Below are 11,867 nucleotides of genomic sequence, written 5' to 3'. Positions count from 1 at the left end.
TTCATCCCGCCGTATTAGGCGACGCAACTACCACCAATGAATCCTTCATGTTTTTCTGAACAATCCCGTACAAATTTTAAGGTATTTTCAGATGATTGTATATTTAATTTATATTAGACGATCAATTTAATACGCTCAATTGATCTGTGTATTTTTAATTGCGTTTTTGTATAAGGTATATAATTAATCAATTTGAATTGCGTTATCTATCTGGTGTTTGCATCAATTCTGTGATTAACATGTTTATATGTTTATCTTTTTGTATCAATGTGTTCCGTTTTAGATTTAATAAGTTTATTGTAGTTAGTTTTCTGTACAAGAAGTTACTTGGCTATAATGCACACGATATGTTCGATGAAATGCTTTAATGAAATTTGCATCCATTTTACAGGTGATTATCTTCATTTTATGATCAATTGTTAAAGGTGATTATCTCCATTTTACAAAATTTGCTTTCATTATACAGGTGATTATCTCAAGAATTGTTCTTTGAATCTTTGTTCTACAAACCCTAGATCATCAACTCGATCCCAATCCATTTGAATAAAAAATGCTTCTAAATGAATAAGAAATTGTTGCTGGTGTTTCATTGAATTTTTGTTTCTCACTATTTACGTTTTTGTACGACAATGCTTCAACCGATCCCGATTTCTCCATTTGCTGCGATTGACATAAGGTATTAGGGTTTCAATCTGTTTCACCCTTTTCATCATATTCCTGTCGTAAAGAATTGATAATTTATTACGGTTTCTTTGAATCGACTCAAGCTTTAGAGTAAATAGGGTTTAAGGCGATTGAATTATCATCACAAACGTTTTTTTATGTTCGCTAATTATCGTCGTAATCGTCAATTGAAATAAATAATCAACAAAATATACGTGCTTCTGTATGTATCTGTACCTGCGTGTATTCTTCTGAAAATAGCGATGTTTTACAAATAAGGTTTAAAATGTAATGTGAAATTAACAGTTTTTATGATCTAACTTGACCAAGAATGAGAAGAAGAGCAAAATGACCGAGCATTACTGAAAAATGTTCTTGATATATATGTTGAGATTGGGATGGGACAAATGGATCATGATTACACAATGAATCATAAAAACAATCTTCATTATTGTAACCGAAACAATTTTCAAGTCTCAATTTGAAGTAATTCGTGATTTTAGATTTTGTGTTCATTGGGTATTATCTTAAATTTCTGTCAGCTTTACTATATGGTACGATTTGTAAACTCATTGTTTCCGGGTATATATGACATAATATATGATATATAACAAGTTATGGATGTTTAAACTATTACATTTGGTTTTTGTTTAAATAAGTATAATTGGTTTTTCTTTGCAAACTAACCAAAGTCTATAATGTTATGTAAGCACTATTTTGTCACTCAAGTTTAATGACTATCAAGGTAATGTCTCAGGTGGTCAAATGGGTCAAAAATAGGAGGCAAGAAGGCATGGGCAATTTACAAGATTGGTCGACTATTCTAACCAACTCAGTACTCACCATAATGGGTCATGTTGATCATCAAAAAGTATGTTATTTTCAATAGTTAATAATAAAAGCTTTGTTATAAAAGCTAACAAATGTTGATGATATAAGCTTTGTTTTGAAAGATAACTAATGCAGCTTATTCCATTTTTACCTGATAACAGTTCCAAACTCAATATTAAAAAAAAGTGATGTTGTTGACCTTTTATACAGTTTGACCCGTTCGTATTAGGGTATTTCATTGAACTTTATCATTCTGCTCTGTTAGAACTGGGCTGTAATATGGGCTGTAGTGATGAAAATGTGGTTGCTGTAATCAAGAACATGTGGGAGCTGGGTTGAGCAATAAGAGTAAACAGGTTTGTATCTTTACGGGTTCGTATCTTGGCGGATTCTCAGCTTAGTGGAAGGTGAGTTAGTATTTCATGATACTCATATTCAAGTAAAAGTGTGTATGTATGTGTCATATGCATATAATGACTAATAGTGTGTTATGAAAGTGCTATGTGATGATATAAAGCATGTCATTAGCTGTAATGAAATGGGCTGTATGTAATTTGATCATTCTTAACATGTTAAATCTGGGCTTGCAAGAGTACTTCTGATCTTGCTATCCTTTTGCAGTATGTTCGTTTGTAAGTTTTTTTATTTTTTATACTGCTTATACTGAATAGATTTGTTTGATTGTGATTAGGTTGGTTGTATTGCAGCGAGTTTTATGCACGAAGATAACCATAACGTAACTTCTACATATGTCAGTCGGCCTGTTAACACAAAATCCAGTAAGGCGCTACACTTTCCATTCAAGGCTGTTTGTACCAAATGTTTTTCGAAACGATGCCTCGAAGACCTTCAATTATGTCGTTCTTTTAGGTTTGACTTTTAAACCCACTTTTGACCAATGATAACAAGCCGATTTCGTGTACTTTTAGTGTACATTGGTGATAAATGTAAATAATTACATATTATAATGTTTTATAGCAACTTATAATTGAAGGCGTCACACTTTCCAAAGAAGGAGCCACAGTTTCCATTGAAGACGCCACACTTTCCACTGAAGGCCCAACACTTTCCATTGAAGGCGCCACACTTTCCATATAAGGCGCCACACTTTCCGTAGAATTCCCAACACTTTCCGTTGAAGGCGCAACACTTTTCATTGTGTTTTTCTCTTAATACCTTCTTGCCTGATTCTAATTCTAATCTTTAATATATGTTTGTGGTAAATGTGCTTCCAGTTTTGGATGTGTTGCATTACGTTATTGTTTTGTTGTGAACCTATCAGATGTTAGGAGGTCTGCCAGTTGTACTTCAAAATATGTGAAACTGGAGCTTCTATTTAGAATTTAGTGGCTTTACTTTTGCTTATCTGCTTTTTTCTCCCTTTGTTTGGTCCATCTACCTGAGTTTAGTTTGCTGGGGTTGTTAATTACAGTACTTAATTTGCCTTTGTTTACTTGGGTGGGTTTGTTAATTTTTGAGTTTTACTTTTCTTTCTTAATTATTCCGTATATTAATATAATAATAAATATAAATAATTATAAATATAAATATAATAATAATAATAATAATAATAATAATATTTCTCATTGTAGGCTGGCTTTGCTTAGTTACCATTATTAGTTTATTATCTCTACTGATATTATTTTTGTGCTACTTTTTAGGTACGTATATATATATATATAGTTTTTTTTTTTTTTTTTTTATATCATATATTGCCACTACTACTTGTATAAATATATTTGGTTTTATTTTTTGAGTAAGAATAGACGCTTCTCGTAGAGATGGTTACTTGAGGTCATGTCCTTCTAGCTTTGCGGCGGGTAGGTCTAGAGGGTTTAGAAGAGGGGATAGGCTAGCGAACCGTGTTAGGATTAGAGTGGGGAGTTGGAATGTAGGATCTTTGACTAGCAAATCACGTGAGCTTGTAGATACTTTACTTAAGAGAAAAGTGGACATTTTGTGTGTTCAAGAGACTAGATGGAGAGGTGAAGAGGCGGTTTGTATTGATGACTACAAGTTGTGGTTTTCTGGTTTTAGCGTAGCTAGAAACGGGGTAGGAATCGTTATAGGACGCCCCTATAGGGACCATGTTGTGGGTGTGGATAGGTTTAGCGATAGGATTATGTCGGTTAGGTTAGTTGTCCAGGAGGAGACTTTCATGGTCATTAGCGCTTACGCACCTCATGCGGGTTTAGGAGAAGACGAAAAGAGACGTTTTTGGGAATCGTTGGATGCAGTTGTGAGGAGGTGCCCTGCTGACCATCGATTGCTCATTGGGGGAGATCTTAATGGACATATAGGAACTGATGTGGAGGGTTATGATGGAGTCCATGGGGGCTTTGGATTCGGAGTTAGAAATGAAGAAGGGCGCTCTATCCTCGAATTCGCTGTTGCCCACGATTTGGTTGTTGCAAATTCTTTCTTCAAGAAGACGGAGGCTCAACTTGCAACCTTCCATAGTGGGGGGAATAGTACCCAGATTGACTATTTATTGCTTCGCAAAGGGGACCTTAGGTCATGCGGAGATTGTAGGGCCCTAACTACATGGGCATGTTCCACTCAACACAGATTATTGGTCATGGACTTAGTTCTTCAGAGACGAGTTTTTAGGAGTGCGAGACCCGCTCAACCTCGAATTCTATGGAAGAATCTGAATGAAGAGAAGGCTGAAACATTTAAAGCTTTAGTTTTAGAAAGAGTTGAGGCAGGAGTGGAGATGGATACTCATGTTAATGCGGATCAGATGTGGGAGAGTCTGGCGTCCACTATTAGAGAGGCAGCTAAGGAATCCTTAGGGGTGGCAGTAGGGACTTCAAAAGGACATAGGCCTAGTAGAGAATCATGGTGGATCAGTGACGAGGTTCAAACCAAAGTCGCGCTTAAGCAACTGAGGTTTAGGGAACTCACTGCATGTCGGGAGGGAACAACCGAGGATAGAACTATGGCTGAAGAGAGATATAAAGAAGCCAAGAGAGAAGCTAAGAAGGTTGTTGCACGTGCAAAAGATAAAGCGTATGAAGATTTGTATAAGAAACTAGACTCTAAAGAAGGAGCAAATGATATCTACAGCATTGCAAAAGCTAGAGAGCGTAGAAGGAGGGATATAGATAACATCAAGTTTATCAAAGATGAAGCCGGTCAAACCATAGTGAAGGAAAACGAAATTAGAAAAAGATGGGAAGGGTATTTCTCATCTCTTTTCGTTGGTGGAGGACCTGTGCATCGAGAGGATATGCAAGACTTGGGTATAGGACAATTCCAGAACAACAATTTTTGTAGGAGGATCTGCCAGGAAGAAGTAAGATCGGCACTACGAAAGATGGGGAGAAACAAAGCGGTTGGTCCAGACCAGATTCCGATAGAGGCGTGGCGGTGCCTCGGAGAGGATGGTGTTAGGTGGTTGACGTGTCTTTTTAACAAGATGTTTAGATGCTATAAAATGCCTACGGAATGGAGACTTAGTGAGATTATCCCCATCTACAAAAATAAAGGGGATGCCCAAATTTGCGGTAATTATAGAGGCATAAAATTACTTAGTCATACTATGAAGCTCTGGGAGAGAGTGATCGAGACTAGACTTCGGCGAGAAACTACTATTTCGGAGAACCAATTTGGCTTCATGTCAGGGCGCTCTTCGATGGAGGCAATTCATATTATAAGGAGTCTTATAGAGAAGTTTAGGGAAAAGCAAAAGAGCCTAGAGATGGTTTTCTTAGACTTAGAAAAGGCATATGATTGTGTTCCGCGAAAGCTGATTTGGAAGACACTTAATGTTAGAGGTATCCCAAGTAGATACATTAGAGCTATTACGGATATGTATGAAGGGGCGAAGTCTTGCGTTCGAACTCCTGTGGGAAACACAGAGTATTTTCCGATAGATGTAGGCCTGCACCAGGGATCTGCCCTTAGCCCTTTCCTTTTCGCTTTGATCCTCGACGAGTTGTCTCGGGGATTACAAGAGAGCGTCCCCTGGTGTTTGATTTTTGCCGACGATATTGTGCTTGTATCAGAATCCAAAGAGGATCTTAATAGAAGACTAGAGCAATGGAGGGAGACCTTAGAACAAAACGGACTACGGATCAGTAGACAAAAGACGGAATACCTTAGGTGTGATTTCGCCAAGACAGAGGATGAACAAAATGTTGGAGTACATATTAACATTGGGGACCAGATCTTGCATCCACAAGATTCGTTTAGATATCTAGGCTCGGTCCTTCACAAATCGGGGAGGATCGACGAGGACGTGACCCATCGTATTAAGGTAGGCTGGCTGAAGTGGAGAGCAGCGAAAGGGGTTTTGTGCGACAAGAAGATACCGCTCAAATTGAAAGGGAAATTCTTCAAAGTGGCGATTAGACCTGCTATGTTGTACGGATCAGAATGTTGGCCAATGACGAAAGCCCATGAGAGAAGGATGGAAGTGGCTGAAATGAGAATGCTTAGGTGGACGTGTGGTAAAACCATGTTAGACATGATTCCAAATGGTGTGTTTAGGGAAAACCTTGGAGTTAGAAGCATCATCGACAAACTAAGAGAAGAACGACTTCGATGGTATGGGCACGTGATGAGGCGACCACATAGTGCCCCTGTCAGGAGAGTAGAGGCACTCACGGTTGACGGCGTAAGGATAAGGGGTAGACCTACTCTTAGGTGGATGGATAGACTAAAGCTCGACATGATAGAGCTTTTGTTGACCGAGGACATGACTTCAGATAGGAATGCGTGGAGGGCTAGAATAAGAATTGTCGAGTAGGGTTGCTTTCTATTTTATTATTTGTATTATTATTAGTATTACTATTATTATTAATTTATTACTGCTGCTGCTGCTGCTGCTGCTATCATTATTATTATTATTATTAGTGTATTTTTATTAGGATTATTACCGGTTTCATTGCCATTTTTATTAGTATTGATTATTACTAGTATTATTTTTATGTTATTATTACTATTAATATTATTTCTATTATTTCTTTTTACTTTCACCACTATTATTTACTATTATTATCATAATTGTTGTAGTTTTAATATAAATATAAATTATTAAAATTATTATTATTAGTTTTATTAATATTAATATTATTATTTCTTCTAGTAACTTTTAATAGCTACTATTATTTGTATTATTACTTCTATCTTTACTATCCGTTTTATGTACTTGTAGTATTACTTTTTTTTTTTTTTTTTTTTTTTTTTTTTTTTTTTGAGTATGCATGTATGTTTGTATGTATGTTTAAACGTTTGTTTGTATGAACTCTTGTTTATGGTTGTTTGTTGTTATGTTATGGAGGTATGCTTTTCTTGTATGTTTGCTTATGTAGGTACGTTTGTATGTAGGTAAGGATGTATGTATCTAAGTGTATATGTAAATGGTACGTACGTAGATTTGTATGCTTATGTAGATATGTATGTTTGATTGCATGTATGTGTGGATATAGGTATGTATGCACGTACAAGTTTCATGTATGTATGTAGTTTTGCTTATGTACGGATGTATATAGGTATGTATGTAGGTGTGTTTTTTGTGCGTGTGGGTGTTTTGAGAATGTTGTGTGGTGTGTGTTTTCGGGGTGTTTGTGTGGGTGTGGGTACAGGTGAACAAAAAAACCGGATCCGAAAAAAATCCGAAAAAAAATCCGAAACCGGATCTTGTCAGATCCGGATCCTGTCAGAACCGGATCCGGTTCCTGGATCCGATCCGGATCCGACCGGATCTAGCCGTTGCCCCAGAACCGGATAAATACCGGATAAAAACCGGATTTTATCCGGATTTTTGAAAACCGGATAAAAACCGGATTTTTTTTTTTTTTTTTTTTTTTTTTTTTTTTGCTGTTCGAAAATAAAAAAAAAACTAGCCGTTTGGAGCGTTTTTTTTGCAGTTTTTTGAACTTTTTTTGACCATTTTACCCCTTCAAGTGTAGTATAAATAGATGGTATTGGGTTTTGGTTGAAAACACACCATCTAATTCTCTCTATTCTCTCTAAATCTCAAAAAACTCTATAATTACACTATAATTACTCACTAAACTCTACTTACTAATCCTATAATGGATAACTCACAAGCATCCGCTTCCGATGCCGCTTCCGTTGCCCAATCTTCACAACGTTATACCAACAACGATGTTCGTACGATCAAAAATACGAGTCGTAAAGGCGACGTTTGGGCTAATTTCGACTTGTGCGTGATGACCGATAATCAAGAAAAAGCTCGTTGCAAGAGATGTGGTAAGTTCCTAGGTGTTTCGGGTAACTCTACTTTAAGAAAACATCTTGCAAAAAGTTGTTCGGGGGCCGCTCAAGACCCGACACAACCTACACTTGGTCGGGATGGTTCGATTTTTGTATACGATCAAGAAGCTCTTCGTCAAGATTTGGCAAGGTTTGTCATTCAACAAGGGCTTCCTTTCAACCACTTCGACAATCCAAAGCTTACGGAGCTAATTCGCAACCGACTACAACCGCGATATGACAATGTAAGTCGTACTACTCTTAGACGTGACGCTTTTAAATTATGGAAAAAAGCTAAAAATGATATAATTGAAGGTTTTCGAACATATAAACATAAAGTTTCTATAACTTGTGATGTTTGGACCGCACCACACGGAACGGCAAATTCTTATTTAGCCGTTACCGCTCATTGGTTCCATCCCGATTCGTGGTTATTAATGAAACGGACTATCGCTTTTAAATTATTTGCTTATCCGCATAATGGTAATAATTTAAGAAAAATTATACAAGACACTTTGACTGAATATAATTTAATCGATAAAGTTTTTACTATTTCGCTAGATAATGCTTCTAATAATACTAGTGCCATGGATATGTTAAAAATACGAATGCAACCGGTTTTAAATGGTGCGTTTATACATACACGTTGTGTTGCTCATATTATAAACTTGGCCGTTCAAGATTGTTTAACTTATTGTAGTTCGTTAAAAGATAAATTTAGAAAATTATTAGTAACGATATATCGTACGAGCAACGAACGACATAAAAACTATAAAAATTTTGTTAAAAATTGTAATGGCACTTGGTTAGGTCCTTATTTTGATAATAATACTAGGTGGAATTCTACTTGTCTTATGTTTGAAAATATATTACGACAAAAAGAAACTTTAATCGGTTTTAATAATAGACTAATTAGAAAGGGATATTCCGAACCGATTGATAACGACGAATGGGATGACTTGGAAGCATTAACAAATTTTTTACAAGTTTTTAAAGAGGCAACGACAAAAGTTTCGGGTGTTTATTACCCAACTAGCTCACTAGTTTTACAACAACTTTATATAATGACGGAAAAAATTAACGAATTTGCGAACTCAAATAATCGTATTTTTAGACAAACCGTTTTTCACATAAGAAAAAAACTAAAAAAATATTTTGGAACAATACCCAAAGTTTTTTTATTTGCGGCCGCTGTTGACCCGAAAATCAATTTTAGTGGGGTGGAACTTTTGATGACAACAATATATCAAAATTTGGATTGTATTCATGGTCCCGAAGACGCCGAACCCAACTATATAAACAACCAAATATTCGCATTTAATGACACCTTTGAGCAATTATTTTCAATTTATGCAACAACTTATGGTCGACAATCAAACCCAATTGTTGACCAATTTGAGAGCGGATCATCTTCTCGAAGGGCCCGAGACCTTAATATTACTCTTTTTAACCAATTACGTGAAGACGCTTCAAAACGTGCCCGAACATCGGCACCCACAAGCGAGTTGGGAAATTACAAAATTGGAAACTTTGCACTAAACATGAATCCCGAACAATTTCACAACTTTGATGTTTTGGCTTGGTGGAAAACAAAAGAAGACACCTATCCAATATTATCCGCTATGGTTCGTGACTTATTAGCCGTTCAAGCCTCAACCGTAGCTTCCGAATCGGCTTTTTCTCTTAGCGGTCGAATTATTTCGGAAAGAAGGTCAAGACTTACCCCCCAAGCCGTGGAAGTATGCGTATGTTTGAAGGATTATTTGGACGGGGTAGATAGGATACACGATCAAACGTCATTAGAATGTCCGTTAGATAATGACGTTGAAGATTTTATAGAGATGGAAGAAATAGAAGCGGGATTATCACCTTCATCAACCGAAGGAAATACCGAGACCGAAGTGGAGGAAGGTGAATATGATCCCATTAACATGGAAGAATATATTGCAAATTACCAACGAACATTTGCGGTTGATGACCCCGAATTTGAAGCAAGTGAAGACTATTTCGAACGACGAAGGCAAGACGAGTAGTCGAGTAATGTATAATGGGTGATGGCAATGCCGAAGCTCAATATACTTTGCTCGTAATACATTATCGGGTGATGGCCATGCCGAAGCTCGAATAATGTATTAACTTTTGTATACTTATAGTTGTAACTTGTATCGTTCAAATAAATGTATTGTTATTGTTATTTATATTATCTTTAGTGGTTAATCATTTGAATAAAAATGTTGTTGTATTATTTATAATTGTTGTAGCGTTATATATTTTGTTTATATTGATTATATTATTGTTGTTCAAAAGTTATAAAAATCGAACCGGTAAAAATATAACCAGTAAAAAACAAAATCCGACAAAGATCTTAGTCCGAAAAAAATCCGGTCGAGATCCGAAAAAAATCCGATTCCGAAAAAAAATCCGAAAAAAAACCGACCCCGAGAACCGGATCCGGAACCGGAACTGGATCCGGAAAAATCCGGATTTTTTTTGTCCGGTTTTTTTAAATCCGGATCCGGTCCGGATCCGGTTTTTGTGCACCTATAGGTGTGGGTGTGGGTGTGGGTGTGAGGGTGTGGGGGTGTGTGTATGGTGGGTGTGTACTTGTGGGTGTGGGAAGGTGGGGGGGGGGGGGTGGGGGGGGGTGTGTGTGAGTGCATATCGCATCGTTCGGTGCATCTTGGGGCCATTAGGACGGAGGACGACCTTCTTTGCTTTTGAGCTTCGTTGGTTTTCTTTTAGCTGTATGGCTTCGGGGATGTCTACCGTAAAGGTGCATGAGTGGTGTTTGGTTTGTCCTAGGTGGTTGGCTCTTTGCGTGCGCAACAACTTTCACCTGGCATGCCTCTCGTGTTATGTTCACAAGGTCTTTTGGCTCTATTATTCGAGGCAACAACAAGCGTCGATTTTGTGGCGTCTTGACTGCCGATTAGAGCCTAAATTAATTTTCAGGCAGGTTTAAATACCCATGGAAATTTGATTCCTACCATTTCCATGGCCTATATTTTTTACTTTCACTTTTATTTATTTATTTATTTATTTTTATTTATTTATTTATTTTCTATTTATTTATTTATTTATTTTTTTTTATTTTTTTTTTACTTTTATTATTATTTTTATTATTATTATTATTATTTTTTTAAAATATAGGCCGGAGGTCCGCACGGAAGCAATCTCTCTACTCTGGGGTAGGGAGAGGGATGATGTTCTCTTCATGCGGGTAGAGAATTTTTTCTCGACTCGTGGATAGAGAAACGACTTCTCTTCTATTCTAGGATAGAGGAAGGATTGTCTACATCTAACCTCCCCCATACCTCGCATATGCGGGATTGGGTATTGTTGTTGTTGTTGTTGTAAAGTTTGATTGTTTCTTTGTCTTTCCATTGTTTCTTGTCTTTTCATTTTTTTATGTGTTATACTGCTACGATGTTATGCTCTTCAGTTCATTAATGTGTTTATATTTCATTTCAATAAAAAGTAAAATTTTAAAATTTAGTATGTTTGCTTTTAACTCAAGTACACCAAAACATGATCTGTATAAATTAATGAGGGATTTCTGATCAGTATGTGATTTAAAAAAATTTAGTTTTTAATTGTTAGTGTTTTTGGTATTCTAATACAGTTGTGAGGTTATTTTTAGTGGTACAAATATATAATCAACTTTGTTGTTGGCTTTATGTGAAAATTTGATCAACTAGAATGGCAAGTATATCTTTTATAGCCTAGCTATGTGTTTGTTGTTATGTCAATTCATGGAAACAACTTGATTGAATATGGGTGGTATTATAGGCATAAGTATGAAATATTTCATTAGAGATATATTGTTGTGATCTGAATATCATGGGAACAACTTAACTGGAATTGGGTGGCAATTTGGGTATGGGCTGGGAGGGACATAAGTTTGAAATATTTCATAAGAGATATACCCATTGAGTTTTAAAATTAGATACTGTTAGTTGATGTAATAGGTTGCAAAAAGTGTGTTGATTGTTTGTTTATTGTATACTACTCATAATTATAATTACTGTTTGTTGACTTTTCTGAGTCAAAGTAATGGATGCCAAAATTTGAACTACAAACTGTTGGTAAGAGATTCGATAAAATGGTCTGTTGTTTGAAAAATGGAGTTGAGAATCGGATTTACAATT

At 36.3% G+C, this 11,867-nt stretch overlaps 1 long non-coding RNA gene across 2 annotated transcripts; it reads left to right on the top strand.

The window, feature by feature from the left end:
- The first annotated feature begins 306 nt into the window (after positions 1 to 306).
- LOC139872936 (uncharacterized) lies at positions 307 to 2,859 on the top strand. Of its 2 annotated transcripts, XR_011767208.1 has the most exons (6): positions 307 to 391; positions 467 to 676; positions 1,421 to 1,534; positions 1,705 to 1,901; positions 2,186 to 2,364; positions 2,473 to 2,859. It is a non-coding gene; the product is annotated as an uncharacterized lncRNA (long non-coding RNA). The 2 variants fall into 2 exon arrangements; XR_011767207.1 differs by having other exon boundaries at positions 1,421 to 1,901.
- Positions 2,860 to 11,867: the final 9,008 nt, after the last annotated feature.

Source organism: Rutidosis leptorrhynchoides, chromosome 10 (assembly GCF_046630445.1).
Source record: "Rutidosis leptorrhynchoides isolate AG116_Rl617_1_P2 chromosome 10, CSIRO_AGI_Rlap_v1, whole genome shotgun sequence".
Taxonomy (NCBI): Eukaryota; Viridiplantae; Streptophyta; class Magnoliopsida; order Asterales; family Asteraceae; genus Rutidosis; species Rutidosis leptorrhynchoides.
This window is presented reverse-complemented; position numbering and strand designations above follow the sequence as displayed.